Genomic DNA, 12,499 nt, shown 5'->3' with positions numbered 1-12,499 from the left:
AAACAGCCTATTTAAGAGCCTAATCAACCTTCTTTCATATTTTCCTACAACTTAACTGATCTTAAGGCTAAAACAACAGACGTTTGAGTTGCACTCAAGTGAGGCAAATGTGACAGCGGGGAAAGCCACTCGACCATGGGCTCCATTCAGTATGCACTTCCAGCTGACAGGCTGATGAGCCGCAATCAGCCCTCCTACTCTGACTGGTCCATGCTGTGGCAATGATTGGTGAGTTATAGTGGAGGAACAGTCAGCACGGGCTGCTTAAAGCTAAATATGAGAATGTGGTTTTTGCTGTTTATTTAAAACACCGAAAACAGGTCGAGATAATTGTACAATGATACTAATATTGAAGAGTACATATAGTATCGTATGTAGCCTGGCTGGGTGAGCTGATATTTATAGTCACCATCCTACTCTTTATTACAAAAGGTCACACATATCACACAGACAGTAGCAAAACAGAGTAATACATAATGGTCAGGAACGTTTGCTGACTTCTTGGCCTTTAGCTGCTCGCCATATTTTTCATCGGGTGATGTCATAGTTTCTTTGCACTCTAACATTGCGTGTCAAGATGGCCATTGTCATTGCGGCCAACACATGCTTGAATGGCAGCACTTGAAAGCTCGTCCTAATGTTAGTCTTCGTTTAAAAAAGACGGCCAGCATCGCACAACTGTTAATGGCATTTTATAACCTGGACAGATTTTTACAGCAATTTTTTTCCGTTCACCTCTTAGCTGTACCAAATTTAATTTCCTTTATATATATATAAATAAAAAAAGGTCTGAGAGCCTCTGTGTTGGAAATGGGCTTAAATGAGTAATGCCTGTAATTTCAGTAGAAAAGCACCAGAGCCGAGGCTGTTGTTCTCCTAAAAGCTAACAAGGCTCTGGTAATGGCCCCACTCATCTAGAGCATAAGGAGAGGAAGATAGTTTATAGCTAACAGAAAAGGCAGTTTCATGAGATTTAGGAATGGAGCACTTCTCTTAACATAAATCAACCAGTGATGCTATATATATACAAACAGTACAGGAAGTCGACAACATGACAAGTGCACCGTACAACCTAATGCAGCCATCCAATATGTGCTATATTTGTGAACACCCCTGTATCTCCGTTCTTCAAAGATGGCTTCTTTCACTCCTTGAAGTTTCCACTGAAAAAGTAACTGACGTATTAAAAAAAAACAGAAACCTCCGGAAAACTAATTCTCTTCAATGGCGCCGCTCCTCCGAAGTCAAACTATAGTCACTTCCGTTCACTGATCGCACAAATCCAAGACGACAACGGCCAAAAGGTCCACGATGACGGCGATTAAAATGCTGAACTCAGAAGCTTCGAAACTGTAGTCTACAAACCAATGAGTGATGTCACAGCAACCACGCCCACTTCTTATATACAGTCAATGATTGGCCGATTAGCTAGTTTAACCCTCTGGGGTCTGGGGTCATTTTCTCGATTTTACACAATTTCTTAAATTCACCTTTTAAAGGCACTTGCATATGACACATACCCGTGTGTTTTACATCAAAAATTGCAGAACAATCTCAGCTCTCTATATAATGAGACACAATTGTCCTAAGGTACAAATGCAAAAGAGATAATGTGGCCCTAAAGCTAAAAATTGAAGTTCGATTATTAAAAATTCTTCATATTTCTTGGACAAACTGTTTTTGGTGTTTGAAATTGGTTTACCAAAGGTCTTGGGTTCACAAAAGCAGTGACATATATGAATGAAATGGTAAATGCAAATAAATGTCTAAAACCGAATTTTCACATCATCCTCAGCGTCGTTATTATTCGCTCAAGATCATGTTTTTTTTTTTTTTTCCTTAAAGAATGTGCATGAGTGTGTACACATCCTGAGTGGTGCTGAAGCCAGCTAGTGACGTTAAAACCTTTCAGGAAGCTTTTGGCTGACATGACTCCCGACCTCCCATTTTCTCTGCTCCTGCTGTTGTGACACTCCGTCAAATACTCTGAGGAAGAGGACATTTTAGGTGATGCCTTTTTTTTTCGACAGAATGAATGGCTTTTCATCTTAGTCAAACTTTTGTTTCCGGGGGCCACCTTTTTTCTTTTTTCCATTTTCCTCCGCTCTGTGAAACCGTCATGGCCAAACAATGTTCCTCTCAGGTGGGGGGAGTTGGGATGAGTGGGTCCTTTGAACCATGATTGATAACCATGGATGATCTGAGATGGAAATTACAGTGCAGCCCCACCAGTCGTATCAAGCAAGAAGGCATGAAAAACCTTCCCTTCTTCAGAAAGTTGGGGAAAAAGGAGCACAAAATGAGCACATTTCAGGAATAATAGAAGTCTGTGTGTTATGTAATGAGCTAAATTATAGATAATACTGCCGAGGAAAATTATAGGCTGTCAGTCGCTCCTGTCCCCATCTCTACTTAACCATCCTGTGATCAAATGTTCTGGCCTTGAGAACAGATCTGCTCCCTTACAGGTGTGGATGGATCTCACAGCTCTTTGTTCTGGAGGATAACTTTCAATTCAAAAACACTAACTGCAGAGTGATACTTCATAATTACACTTCCTCCTTTGGACTCGTGGTGCCTCAACATGTGCATCAAATAGTGTTTCTTTGTTTTTCGAAAGCGTGCTTAACTTTCTGAATGCATCAAAAGTAGAATCCTGCAATAATAGTGAAGTGAAGAATAGTGACCATTAAATAAGACGTTTTCAGTGCACCCTTCACATGCTTCACTGTGGCCGTACATTTGGTACTTAAACAGCGTCATGCATAAATTATTATTATTATTCACCTTGAGTCAGCATACAAACTGTTCTAATTCATAATTTACCGAGGGGATAGTTTCCTCCATCCTTGAGAATTAGCAATTACATCAATATTTATTTCTTTGTCATAGTTTGTGAATGACTCTCAATCGAGAGTGTGGGTTCTCGTTCACACGTTATAAATTACAGAGCAAGGACGGAGTCAGTGGACGTTGTTAACAGATTGAACCCTTTTAACGCAAAGTAATGAAATCAAATCTTTTTAGCAGTGAATGCTGATTGTCGTCATTTGACACGGTGCAATTACGCGTCTAAAAAGACTGCCGGGACAAAGAAAATATGACTTGAACGAGCCATTGTGTGACTGCGTTTGGAGAACACTGCGAGTTTTTCCACAGAAAATCTAGCAAAATGAAGTCGATATGTGTTGAAAAAGATCTGTTTTCGTCTCCATCAGCGACCATGCAGCAGGAATTCCTCAGAGGCTTATTTTTGAGTGTAGTAAAAATGTACATGTGGATGAATACGTCCAACATATTGGGGAGACGTTACTGAATGCATCCTGAGATCCACAAGATGCTAGTTCAACATACCAGTAGCCTCCAGCCGCTGACAACACGTGACATGCCCGACTAAAAATAACCCTCTCGCCAACACATGATGAGGATGATACCGGGACTAAGAATAGGCCCACTGGAGGCAAAACGACATGATAGTAAATCATCAGCGTTTGGAGTGCGACAGAGAGAGGGTTTAATCATTTTTGCCTTGAAAACAATATGATATCAGCGAAGCCCGTGACAGGATGAATTGCTCGGTACAGATATTGCTCGCTATCTGTCAGGTGTGCATGCTGCTAATTGACTCGAGGACGCAGATCGGTCGCAAATTAACTCGCTGTAACCTGTAAACAAAGTCAGTTTTGGGCATCTTCTGGTGTTTAACTATTAAGATGCAAATACACCTGTTACCTCTGTGGATCAGCAACAACTAGAATCTACCAACACGATAGAGATCGGCGAGTCCAGAGGAGTGCATTTAAACTACGCATTTAAACTACGTCTATGCCAGAGAATGTGTCATCTGTGGTGGAAATATAAGACCTAAAAGCCAAGCAGAGAGAATCGAGGAATTGTTGGTCCCAGTTGAGTATCGGGCAGAAGACAGATGCTTGGATATGTAGGGCGGCACCTTGAGGGATAGAGCCGTTTGTGTCTTTGATGCCAGCAACAGTGCCGTGAATGCTTTTGCGTCGGGCATACCGATGATGACGTGGAGGGGAGAAACAAGGGGGTTTGTGGGGCTTTTTAAAAGAGGTTTTGCCATGGTCAGCGTTAAGATGATGCCAAGTTACTGGACCCAAATGAGGAATAAGTGTGTTTTTGCATCATCAACACAGTTTCGTGAACTTACTAAACCCCTTATTAACTTTTTTAATCATACTTCTATTCTATTCTATTAGAATCTAATGATGAGTTTCATTATCTAATAATCTGCTGATTGATTTCTGAAGTTATTATTACCCTCTGAAACACTTACTTCACATTACTTATTTTATCCAACCAGTAATCCAAAACCCAAATATATTGACTTCTACTATTATTTATGACAAAAGGAGAGTAGCAAATTCTCACAGCTGAGAGGCTGGAAATATCCATTGTTTTGCTGTTCACGGTTGAAATCCTCACCGAAGCTACCGCTTGTGATGCTGAAGCTGTGGTCATATTTTTTATGGCTGCATCGTGTCATCAGACACGGTGTATGCCTACATCTACACCATTTTAAGGACAACACTGTGCAGCAGAGATAAACTGACTGCTTTCTCTTCATGCATTCACAATACCGTCTTATGATGTGTGAGATTGCATCTTTTTAAGACTTAAGGACCTCCATTTTTCTTCTGAAACATGTCATAGGATATGGACTCTACACGCATTGCTTCAGTTCATATACGGCATGATTTGATGCCCTTGGGTGAGCAGAGAAAAGAGCTCATGTAGCACGGGCTGTTTCACACAGGGGTTGAACAACAACCAGGCTATATATTACCTTTGGGTGTAGAGTTGGCTGCCTTGTCACTGGGGGGGGGGGGGCCGACAGCCCGCCCGCCGTCGGGGCTCCTATAAGTAGCCGAACACGCTACCCCCCATTTATGAAGCACCTGACGATGACCGTGCTGCCGGACGGGTCGATGTATGATCGTAGGTGTTATCGCGTGTCGGGCGTGGAGGCGTCGGTGCATAACTGGCCCAAACATCTCCGGGGCAAGTTGGGGCGATAAGGCTTGTTGGAGGTCTGGATGCACAGATAAGAGGAAGTGGTTCGCCGTTTCTTTAAATGACCCCAGAGAAGATTCAGGAGCGGCTGCGGGGAAGGACGACGTGAAGGACGCGTGAAGCTGATTTTGTTCTGACATACGAGAAGACTGCACACGAGAAAATATCGCCACCACTAAGGATACGTGCACCTCTCTGTGTGTGTACGTGACAGACTGGATGTTATTGCAGTCAGTGATGCGCTCAGTGTATTTAGAGAATTACCTCACCATGTCTCAGCTTTAAACTAATCTCCAGAACTCAATTTTGCCATAACAATAGAAACCATTAGCAAGCTCAGTGGTGGGAAAAACATCACAGGATTTTTACCCCCTCGGGATTCTTGGATTAGTTTAGGGCCACAACTGTTGTCTCAGTCAGTTAATAAACACTGTATAACTTCAAATGTTTTTTCTCCCAAACTAAATGTAATAATTGCATATAAGAATCCTAGACTTCAAGACATATAGAATAAAAATTCAGTGAGAGCCCTGCATTTCTTTTCTTTTGTCTGTCAATAAGATGTTCCCAGTGTGGCTAAAAACAATACAATGCAGACAGCTGTGGTGGGAGAGGAGAGACTTGTGAAGAGGTGGATGAGCCACGAAGCTGCTGGGCACTGCCGCCTCATTGACCTACATTATTGCAGCGCAGAGGCTACTTTTACTGCGGAGGCAGAGAGAAGATGACGAATTCCACCGGGGCTCCTGCCAAGACACATCTGGTTGCCTTCAAGAAACAGAGCTTAATTTACTGGGAAACAGGCAACTAATGTCCTCTGACAGTAATCATTCACAGGTGAGGAACTGAATGGTGGCAAAGGCAGTAAGGAGCCTTTCTATTGATTTCCTTTTCGCCTCAAATAATTGCCGTCCCTTCAAACGGCGTTGTGAGGTAAAAAAAAATAAAAAAATAAAAACAGGCTACGAGTATTCGTCTTTCAACAGACAGATCTCTTTTTTTCTGCAAATGCAAAAGAATAATAATACTTTCACAAAGTAGCAGGTCCGTATTTTATCCCCCTTGTTGCCGTGGACACAGGGTGTGATTGAAAACGTTGCATTAGACACCTTTGTCATTCGATACTCAATCCGAGCCCAATGGCCCTCTAATTGCTGATGGCGGCGGGTTAGGTAAAATCAATATGAGAAGATTAGTCCATCAAACAGCATTCAAAATATGACTTAGAGCTGTTTACTCTCACTTTACAGACTGCCTCGTCAGAAAGTCCATTGATTATGTTCAGTTTTTATCTACGTCACTTAATTGCAAAAGCCAAATTCTAATTAAATATCATTATTGACATTATGGAAAAATGAGTCGACGACCGTTAGTTATGCGTGACATTTTCTCCAGAGTGTGAGTACAGTCAGTGATCTCTCAGGCACCGTCCTTTAGCTGACCGTGGAGCTAATTTTGTTTTTTTTAATCCAGCCCCGATGGGCAATATCGTCTTATCTTTGCAATGACATCTTGAGATGTGTAATTTTTTTGCTCATTTCTATGCAGATTCGTTTGACACCCTTGTCACCTCTATTTGTCACCCATCGCGTCTGCCTCCCCCTCGCTCCTGAGCATCATCATCATCATCCGCGACGGGGTCTAGCCTTGTCACCTAGCCGCGAACAATCAAGCGAGCTGACAGCCGCCCACCATTTACCCGTCAGGCTTTCCTCCTCATACACATGCACGACTCGGAAGAGCGGTGCAACTTTGAGCTTGATGTACGCGCCTTACCACATGCACTCCTCCATCCTCACCGCGGGGGGCGGAGAGTGTGAGTGGGTGAGGGGTGATTGGGGGAAGTGGGCTTGCAGGGGGGGTGACACACGAGTGTCACATCATCCATCAGTCTGTCACAGGCTGTCGCCCAGCTTCTCCCAGAGATGCACTCGATCTGTAAACAAGAGAGAGAAACACCAGGATTCCCGGGGGCTCCATATGCGTAAAGACAGTCGGGGCAGGGCGAGCCTTTTCTTTCTAGGAATGACACACTGGAAGAGGGCTGCTTGGACCAGAGCGGGGGTTTGATCTACACAGCCAGGTGTGGATGACTAATGCCTCTGAAGAATACTGCTTATGAGCATCCGGCCATGTCAAAGGACACAAAAACAATCAATGGCCTTTGTGGCATTTTCTAATGAGGGAATTCCGCTTCAACACCTTGAAAAGATGTCCGATTGATTTGTTGGACAAAACGAAGCCGTGAATCCACTGATGTTGATTATTAGTCTGGTTACTTTAAATACACTTTAAGTGGTGGACAGTAAATTCTACAACGTGTGTCCTTAAGATACATAATTATCACTCCGGAAGAAAGGTTTGTATGTGTTAAAGTGAAAATTAAGAGGCCAGATCCATGAAGAACTTTGCTCTCTTGTAAATCAGTTTGTGATCTTGTTCAAGCAGCAGTCAAATGTAACTAAGTACATTTATGCTACGAGTATTTCCATTGTATGTACTTTTATACTGCTGCATCTCAGAGGGAAATATTGTTCTTTTAACTTCACTACATTTATTTGACAATACTGGTACTACTAGTGTAATACTGTTACTACTAGGCTTGGCTACTTTGCAGATTATAAATACAAAATACAAATCAACTAATGAACTATGATTCCTTTTACTCAAGAAACGGATTACTATTTTTACACTGTCTCCCTGCAGGGGGGATGGGCGACAAGGCCGGATCCATGAAGCACTCTCCCTTTCTGAGGTCTAGAGGTCAGAAAGTGGTCACTGTGCACCACCAGCCAGCCCACCTGTTGAGATGTGTAAAATTAAAATTGCCTTTTTAAACGGTGGTGGTACAAATTAGACGTTGGCGCGCCGCCACAGTCGAGGTAAACAATGGGAAACATAAAAGTGATGACACTAGTGAGACACATTGAATCGGTTGACACCTATGCTGTAACTGCTGCCAGATCTCAGTCTGTGAAGTCGTTGACTGCAGATGGCCACATTCAAAACCATCGCGGCACCCTTTGATCACTCATTGAGCCGAGCAGTAATCAGTTATCTGCTGTATGTTGGGAGATGGCACTGGGGACTCAGTCCTTTATTGCCCCTCTAATTATTCCCCCCCCCCCCCCCCCCCCATCACATGATTAATAATGTCACTTTGATTTTGCTCTGAGCCCATTACATGAGAGACTCTGTGACAGAGGACACGGCTTGTACAGCAAAGGGTCAGCGATGTTCGCTACCCGGCCGTTTCCAGGCCTCGGAGACACCTCTGTCCTCGAGGACGGGTGGACTCTGAGCGAGGCCTGTGGAGCTGGGCCTGCTGCCTGCCAGGTGGGGGCTGTTGGCTGGGGCCAGGGCCAGGGCCACGACTGGGGCCAAGCTATTTCTGAACATGACCACGGGAGGATGCAGCTGGTGTTCCTGTTGTTGACAGTGTCAGTGTGCCAGTAGAGCCAATGAGCTCTTTCATATCTAGACAAACTGCCATTAAGGCCAGTAATCACTGTACAACCCATGGAGCCTTGGCTGGGGACACACTAGGACACACCATTTTGGTTTATGGTAGACTGATACGTTGAGCCAATATCGGGCTTTACAGCAGAGTACACGTTGCTCCGTCAATACCGTCGTCTACTGAGAGGACCTCTGTCTGAGTCAGTCAATTCCAGCTCAGAGTTCATTCTTGACTTTGCCAAAATCTTGAGAAATCCACCTAACTGTGAGGTCCATTTAGTAGCTAATTTGGAGCTTTCAGTCATATCCCATGATCTTCATCAGCATACTTGTGTGCCCAATTGTCACAGAATTGTCGATGCTCAAATTTCCATTTACAATTTTTCTTCATCTATTGCATTATTGACTGGATTAATCTTTAATTAATCTCAGTTATCAGTCAAGTCGTTATTCGATCAGCCCCAGATGAGGCTCCCATTGTTGTGACTGAAAATGTTTTGCTACTTTAAACGGACTATTGATTATTTGATTCTCGTAATAGAAAACCAAGCCATGCCGGAGCGGAGGGTGACCTTTAAAGGCGGTCTAAAGAGGGATCACCACAGGGTGCTTCAGCATGTGACTCACCAGTGGACACAGTCAGGCTGTCTGTTATTGGCTTTGACCAGACGAATATAATAATGTTATGACAAGAAAGAAATACATTCCTGTTGCATTAACATTGATGCGCACAAAGTCATATTCAGTGGATATTTTAAGGTCTGCAACGTACAGCTTTTTTTGTATTATCGATTAATCTATCAGTAATTACTTTGAATAAGTCATCGTTAATCAGATAAAAAGAAAAAAGAAAATACAATTTCCGGCGTTTCATTTAAAAAATAAATGTACTCCTTATCTACTAACATCTCGCCTCATCAAGAGTGCACATAGCAGGTATTTTGTTTACATTGTTTTCTCAAATCCAAAACCTGTAAATAATAACAAAGAAAAACATTCAATATCGTTATTCATAAAGTGCACTGAGGAGATAATTTGTTCTCAAAACAAAAACCTGTTCCACGTTTAAAAAGAGAGCCGAACAACGGTAAATAAAAACACATAAAACATGCAGGAACGGTTGCAGGGAACACACTCACTCACACTTATTCACAAGGATCTTTGCATTGCAAATGATTTCCAGCGCGTCCACATGCTCTGGGCTGAGGCCGGCTCTCTTCTTGTAAGGGCCAAAGTGGGATATCTATTCGGCTTAGCCTTCCACCAATGTAATGGATTTTCTTCTTGCTCCCTTGGCCGTTTACATCCTCCCCTTCCTCCTCTCCATGCTCTTCCTCACAGGAATGAGTCGCGTAAACGAAGACTCGCTCAGGTGTCAGAAGCTTCCCATTTTTTCAGGAGGGCAGAGCGATGGATCACTGTCATGTTCTGATTGTTCGGTGTCGTGTCTGAGAAAGTAGTCCCCACCTTCCATGGCTGTTGCTCCAAAAGCAGTGACTTGGAAAGCGATTGAAAGGCAGCACTCTGGGTGCTCTTCACTCGCCCCTTCACAAGGGGAGGTACTGTAGAGGTGGTGATATGGTTCTTCCAGCTCAAACACAGTGGCACGTTCGAAAAAGGGTTTAAGGGGCCGTGCAAAGCTCTTCAAGCGGTTGAATGGGACAGCGATGAAGTCACAGGCCACGTGCAGCCCCAAAAGCTTTTTCAATACTTGAGTGCCTAAATAAAGAAATTGATTACCAGTTGAAAGGTGTGGCCAGTGCATTGGACAGAGGGCCACCAACGCATCTCCTGATTATGCTAGGGGGTAGATTACAGAACTTACTGCTACCTCCTCCAACCAACCTGCGATGGTGGATGCCTTTTGTCCTCCAGTAGCATGGCGCTAAGGCAGATTGACAACGTAATGTTTCAATCGTCTCCAACGCAATTCCATTTAATGCCGGGGGAGGCTTTAGTATCTCCACTTTTGCTGTTGGTTGGCTTCGATGGCACTCTTCACACGTGTCTCCTTGTGCCTCTTCTCTGAAAATAGTCCTTGAGGGAAGAGTGTGACAAAGGTTGAGTGTGAACGTGAATAATTATTTCTGAGTCCTTCGTCCTCCGTCGGTTACGAGCGTATTCAGGGTATAGTCAGAACCACTGCTTGAAGATCTTCCTCAGAACATGGTCACTTGTTGGGTTGTTCCTTTCTAAAGCGAGAGAGAGAGAGACAGTGTGGGCGAGCAGAAGCACAATTTACATTTTGTTCTAAAGGCTTTCATGTAAAGTGCTCCCGTACCTTTCACGACTTCGCCGCTGTAAAATGACCCTGTGCCTTTGCTCTGTTTTTTCACAATATATTTTCATCAATTAGTTGTTGCACACCTGTAAGTTCATATTCATATCATAATATATATCCATGTATTACCTAGCTGTTACCATACCATGACATAATGTAATAACACCAAGTGAAGCCATGGAAACAGGGTCATTTTGAAGCAACCTATCAGTGGGCTTCACTCACACTCACGTTCACACCTTCAGGTCATTTACAATCGCATGCATGTCCTTAGACTATGGGACCAAACTGGAGCACCCGGAGGAAATATGCAAACCCCATATATACATGCCTTTCACAATAAATGACATACACATACAAAAAAAAGAGAAAAAACTACCACTCACTATGACAAAGGGCTCTAATCCCCTTTATGCATAATTACAGTTAAATTTAAGTCCATTCTGAGCTGTTGTGATTACAGTTTTTATGTGCTTAAAAACCATATGGACAGTTTTCAAGGGGAATTCATCCATTCATTGGTTTCTGCCTGACCTCTGAATGCCGCTGGTCGCTGCTTTTATTCAGCTCTCCTGTGCAGCCAATAAAAAACCTTGTTTGCTACCTGAGGCAGCCGAAAATGGCATTATCGGCCACTTTCCATATTCATGATTCTGAGTCACACGATCACTTTGCTGGCCAGCTCAGCTGGTTCATTTCCTCTTTTTGAATTTGAGGACTTTTAATTTATTAAGATTGAGGGTTTAATGACAGTTGTGTTTAAATTGAATGGCGAAAGCGACATGGCAACCGGCTACAGGTCATTTGCATTCGAAAACTGTTGACATGAATAAAAGTGATGAAGCAATAACCAATCGTGTGTTTTCCTTTCACCCTGTTTGGTCTAAAAAAAAAAACTGGCATTAGGCAGTTTAACAATTTAAACAGAGGTTCTGAAAGTAGCTGAAATTATTAAACAGAATGTATGAACCCATCTACTCAGTCAAGATTGTAGGTAGTGTTTTAATATGGTATGGTTCTAACACAATCAATTCATTCCATGTTGCATTTTACTTATTTTTTAACTACATTTTGTGTGCGTTCTCTCTTCATCTTATCTCTGCATGTCTTGTTTTCCTTGTGCAAGTCATTTGTAAATAGCTCTTGACTCGCGACAATGTAGCTGGCCGCACTCTCCCGGTTTTGTTGCTTTTGTCTCTTGAAGTGTGAAACAATAATTTGTTTATTTAAATGACAGATCGGATGTGGTCTCTCCTTTGGTTTTGAGGTCAGTTTGACAACATATTCAATCACCGATCTTCTAAGGCAGCTGAGAATATACCACACCTTCTTCTGGGGAAATCATCTTCCCTTCAAGGACATGTTCTTGTATGCTATGTGTGTGTCTGTGCATGTGCAAGGAGGAGGTCATGGCTTACCATGAAATGACCAACACACGCTCACACACACACACACACCCACAGACATGCACGGGAGGGGATTTCTTGCGGAAGGGTCGTTGAAGGTGACGCGTATCCAGAGGGGCTGCGACTCACAAACATGGCATGATACTATGTGCAGAAAGGGTCAACTTGGGTTACACACTGTTGCCCAACATCCTTGGCATCCCCCCCACCCCACTACCCAGCCAATCACAGCCAAGGACTTAGTGATGCAGTGCCCTTCTTACTGGAGGGATTCCTAGGAACTGCCGTGTGACGATTCTGGCTCAAACAGCCCAGA

The sequence above is a fragment of the Cyclopterus lumpus genome, chromosome 23, assembly GCF_009769545.1.
Source record: "Cyclopterus lumpus isolate fCycLum1 chromosome 23, fCycLum1.pri, whole genome shotgun sequence".
In the NCBI taxonomy this organism is placed as follows: Eukaryota; Metazoa; Chordata; class Actinopteri; order Perciformes; family Cyclopteridae; genus Cyclopterus; species Cyclopterus lumpus.
The sequence above is the reverse complement of the archived record's forward strand: the minus strand, read 5'-3'. Positions refer to the sequence as shown.